Below are 5,511 nucleotides of genomic sequence, written 5' to 3'. Positions count from 1 at the left end.
TGCTCCTAAAAAATATGAAAATGACATATGACAAAGACATCCAGAGTATGTAACATAATGTCTACTAAAAAAATCAACAAACCAAACAGCTCTTTAAAAATGAATTTAGGGCTGATTGTGGTCTAGATAACAATATAGGCCTTGTCACTGGAAACTATGCCAAAACCAGAAGTCTTTAGGAAGGGAAATTAAGGTTTTACAAATGAAAAAGAACAATTACGACAGCAAACCTGCCTGTGATGGGTATTATTTTCCCTCTAGCAAAGACTTCTTTTCTTTTGTTTTTGTCCTGCTTCCTCAACTGAATAAACTGTTTGTAGACAGATCCTGGCAATTCATTTGGTAAGCTTCACAAAGCTTTCTGGTTGTAGCCAGCCTAGTGACAGCACATCAGCTGAATATACAGGCTTTTCGCTTGAAGAAGGAAACCTTTGGGGTGGGCCAACTGCGATGTCTCTAAATCAGACACAGAGTTCCTAAAAAAAGCCTACAGGGGAACCCAGACCTCCAGTAATGAAGTTCAGGCCATGTAGGGTAGGGAGGGCTATGTTACAGAGACATGATGTTTCAAGGTCTTAGTCAATGAATCTGCTAAGTTGGCAAGCTTAGCAAGTTTGTGTCTGATAAAGCCTGAGTAGGGATCTAAGCCATGATCAACACAGTCCTTCCCTCAGCCAGATGTGATGAGCTCTCCAAAATACTTCTTCCCAGACTCTGGTTCTGGAAAGTGGCTTCTTGCATGATGGTGTCTGAACAACTCTTTGCCACAAGCCTGAGATCAGCCAGATCCTTCCTCTGCTTCTTCCAACCATGTCCTGCTGTGCCTGATAAATTAATTTCAGCACTGAGCAAATGCAGCTAAGCTGAAGAGGAAGACACAGAGTGTTGCTGAGCACCTCCACAGGGCAAGAGCTGCCAAGGGCTGTGTGCACCCTTGAATGCCAGATATCTCCGCACCAGCCTGGGCTGCAGGCACCATTAGCAGATCTATCTCATGAAGAACCACATTTGCACCCTGGCAGGTCTAGCCCTGGCCTCTTCATTCCCTTGCTGGGGCTGGGTTGTGGTCTGGGCAGGGAGAAGCTCCTGGCACTCTCAAGACTCTTGTGTTTATTCCCCTCTTGCATTTTGGTTGTTAGGATGTTCAAAGTGGACAGATTTTATTTGAATATGTAGCAGCAAGAGGTTTTGCAGCATTTCAGGCTGTAAAGGTCTCTCCCTGCAAGATGCTGCTGTGTTCATCTCATCTTAAAAAAAAGCAACACAACAAAATCCCCCAAATTAAAAGTATATATATTTTTAACAAAGAAATAAAGGACTTGCCCTGAAAAAGGAGATAATGAAACTGATCACTCACACAAAAAGATTTCTCATACTTTGCAGTACTAAGGAAACTAAACTAGCTTTTAGGAAAGGGTCATGGCTACTGCCCCTGGAGAAAGGCATTGTCTCAATTTCAAGCAATTTCCTCAGCAGTCTTAGGATGACTTCTGCCATAGGAGGTGGCTCCATTTCCAGGTGTGGGATCTGTGCAAAAGATATGCTTCATTTTTACATCTTTGAGCTATGCAGTATTTCTGCTGTTATTTAATGACAAAGGTTCTGCCATCTGGGGAATGCCACACTGCTATTTGTCTGTGGTGTGCCCACCTGCTGCTTTAATTTGAAACAGAGCTACTCTTGTGCTTGATGGCTTTTTGGTTAGACTTAACAGACTGCTTTGGAAAAAGTACTTTAATAGATTGAAGTGACTTGTAGGAATGAGCATGCAAAGCTACTTGCTCTCATGTTTACATTATATAAACAAATTTTACATGTCAAGAACAAAATAACAAACCATGTATATTCATTTTATCTTAAAATACTGTAGACAAATCTACTCTCCAAATTATTCTAAGAGTTAGATTGAGGATTTAGAATTGTAGAATATTTATTAAGGATAAAGAGCAGAATGAAGACTTAAAAAAAATAGAATTATAGAATTATTTAGGTTGGAAAAGGCTCTTAAGATTGAGTCCAACCATTAACCTAGCACTGCCAAGTCCACCACTAAACCATGTCCCTAACCATCATGTCTACATGTCTTTTAAATGCTTCCAAGGATGATGACTCAACCACCTCCCTGGGCAGCCCATTCCCATGCTTGATAACCATTTCAGTGAAAAAAATGATCCCTCTGTAGAGCCTTCCTACCCTCAAGCAGATCAACATTCCCACCCAACCTGGTGTTGTCTGCAAGAAATACCAAGATTGCTTTTTGCATAGGTCACTGTTTTCATTGATCCAACTTGTGACAATTGACCTGGCTAGGAGGAACCGGCCTAAAAATAAATCTACCTCCTTATGAATGTGCTTAATTGACACAGAGGGGACTTGTACCAGCTCCTGCTTCTGTCTATCTTAATTACCAGTAGATCTATTTGGTGCCTGGTTTGCTTTCATTGGTAGTTTGAGAGTAGAAATTTTTCTAGGAGGTGCAGCGAAAGAAACAAATATACTTCTTAAGACTGTCCCAGCATTTGCCTCCCTTTTATCTTGTTCACAGCTTATCTTAATTTACAGGAACAAAAATATAGATTGACAAGATATAGTTTTACAAGGCCATTAATACATTTTTATTATATACCTAATACTAGTACTAATAGTGTGGGGGAAAAAAATCTTTCTTTAAAAAAAGTAGGTCATTTTGTGTTACAAATCTTGTGACCTTTTTGTCAACACAGCTACAAGAGACCACACTGTATTTCTGGGTTTTAGAGCATGTCCTTAATAGCGTCTCTGGGCAGATTAGATGCAAATATCTTGCTCAACATGATAGGTTGTATTTCTAAAGAAAAGCAAATAAAACCAGCCTGAACAAAACCACATACTCAGACAACTCACTTCCCTCTAGCAAATCACTGTAACAGCCTTTATCAACAGAGATATTTGAGTTACAAGGCTAAAGATTAATGTGTATTTCACGTTTTTCCTTCTGTTTCACAGGGCATTGCTCTGGGCACTGGCAGTGCTAGCAGTTTGGCAGAATTTCGGACAGATTTGTAGAAGATATATTTACCTACATCTACAAAAAAGACATTAGATTATCTGGCAAATCAAATCATCCACATGGAAAGATGGGGAGGAAGCATAAAGCCAGTGATAATAAAGCAACATAGAGCTCTCTAATGATTTAAAATATTTTTGCAACAGAAATGAAAACACGTGAATAAGTAGCATGGTGTGCATATGTGAATTACTGTTTTCATGCTGATTGCACTCAAAACACTATTTCAAGGTCAGCAGGTATGGGAAAAAAATCACTTCTCATTCTATGCTTATGTATCTTTGTTAGTGTTGGTCTTCACTGAGAGAGCAATGTCTATTGGTTTCCAAATAGTTTTAGTAAAAGTGTAGTGTAAGCTATACAAGAATTATGTACATGCTATCTAAACAGTACAAGTATCAAAATACCTTTGATTTGTGCAAAATGCCTTTGATATCTCAAAATACCAATAAACTGTCTTTAGGCAGAATCTACTGCCTGCTGAAAACACTGCCTCGAAGTTTCCCTTTATATAGCTATAAAAACCAGGCTACCTGGATCCAATATAAATGTGATAAAACTCCTTTCTTTTACAGAAGCAAGCGGATGCTTGTCCCAGTCAGCTATTATGACAATCTTCAAAAATCGCCCTTTTGTAATAGTAGGTTTTTCTCATGAAAAATGTCATTCAGTATCTCAAAAATGCAAGATAATTTGTTGCTTGTTGTTACACAGCCATACAGGAGTTATAATACTCTATATACAAAGAGATCTCAATTCAGGCTTCAAACAAAAAGTAGAAATAGGTGCCAGTCTCTGCTGTCTGTTACAGCTATTGGAAGTAAATGTGAAGTCTGAAACATAGAAAATACATATATTAACTATATAATGATTTTTATTATTTAGATAGCAACTTTTCCTTAATCCCCAGAAGTTTTCTGATTCATAAATTGTTAGTAACTAAGCAGTAATGGAATTAATAGGAATTTATCAGCATGTTTAAAGAAACTAATTTTAGATGCCTGCACATATTTCAATATACAAATACTAAAGAAGTATTGGAAAACTGTAGTGGTGGTTCCAGAATATCTGAAACAGGGGATGAAATGAAGCAAAGTCAAAGTTAAATCTCAGGACTGTGATGTAACTGATCAAAAAATTAATTTTTTAGCTTTTTACTCTTTGAAGTAACGTATCGTAACGCAACGCAATGCAACGCAACGCAACGTAACGTAACGTAACGTAAATCTGGAACAAAGATGTACAGTGGGGAACAATTTTTCATCAACAGATTGATTCAGACCACTTTTCGGGTCTTTGGCATCTTTACTGCCTATGATTTGTGTATTACGTCTGTAGGGGAAATATGTGTATAATAATCCTTAAAGAAAGCACTTCTTTAGGGACTATTATACATAAACAGCAGAGATAGATGGAGCTGAAGGCAGAAAGGTGAGCCAGGGGCTGTCATGTACTGTGTCACGATAACAAGAGGGATATGCAATGAAATTGGGAAGACAAAAAGAAGTTGATAATAAACTGTTGCTTTATGCAATTTATAATTAATATATGGAACTCACTGCTAGATAATCTCACTGAGAGTAGGAACAAGCTGAAGTAAGCTCAAGAGAGCACCAGACAGGTAGCTGAGGGATGAGACTGCTGCTACATCCCATGGAAGCACAGGGAGAGAGGGAGGGAGGGAAGTAAAAAAATAGCTAGAAGGGACATTATCTTAGATCTTCTTTTTCAGCATTTCAGATTAATCATTTCAAGTGTCAGAAACCAGACTCCGTATTTGACATAGTAATTTCTGTGTCCCATGTTCTGGAACATTCTTTCAACTCTGAAAGGGCTGAAGCACCTCTCCTACAAAGATAGGCTGAGAGGTTGTTCAGCCTGGAGAAGATAACACTCCTGGGGGACCTTATAGCGACCTTCCAATACCTGAAGGGTGCATACAAGAGGGAAGAGCTGTTCACTATGGCATGTAGTGATAGGATGAGGGATAATGGTTTTAAATTAGAAAAAGGTAGATTTAGGTTGGATATTAGGAAAAAGTTTTTCAATATGAGAGTGCTAGATCACTGGAACAGGTTGCCCAGAGAGGTGGTGAAGGCCCCATCCCTGGAGATATTCAAGGTCAGGCTTGATGGGGCTCTGGGCAACATGATCTAGTAACATTGTCCCTGCTCACTGCAGGGGGGTTGGACTAGAGGACCTTTAAAGGTCCCTTTCAATCCAATACATTCTATGATTCTATGATGGCTGACCAAAATTAGGGCCTAGCTCTGTTACAAAGCCTTCATCAGCACAGCTGTATTGCCAGAGGTCCCAGCAGAAGCACAGCCCCCTGTCTGTGGTAAACTGGGCTGGCTAAGGGGCTCTTTTGCCTATGTAAGATGCACCCATGCAGGGTGTTTTTGCTCATGTAGCGGTCTCACTGCCCATTTCCTTCCTAACAAGTGGCATTGCAAAGCCAGAAG

The sequence above is a fragment of the Mesitornis unicolor genome, unplaced genomic scaffold (assembly GCF_000695765.1).
Source record: "Mesitornis unicolor isolate BGI_N332 unplaced genomic scaffold, ASM69576v1 scaffold25336, whole genome shotgun sequence".
Taxonomy (NCBI): Eukaryota; Metazoa; Chordata; class Aves; order Mesitornithiformes; family Mesitornithidae; genus Mesitornis; species Mesitornis unicolor.
This window is presented reverse-complemented; position numbering follows the sequence as displayed.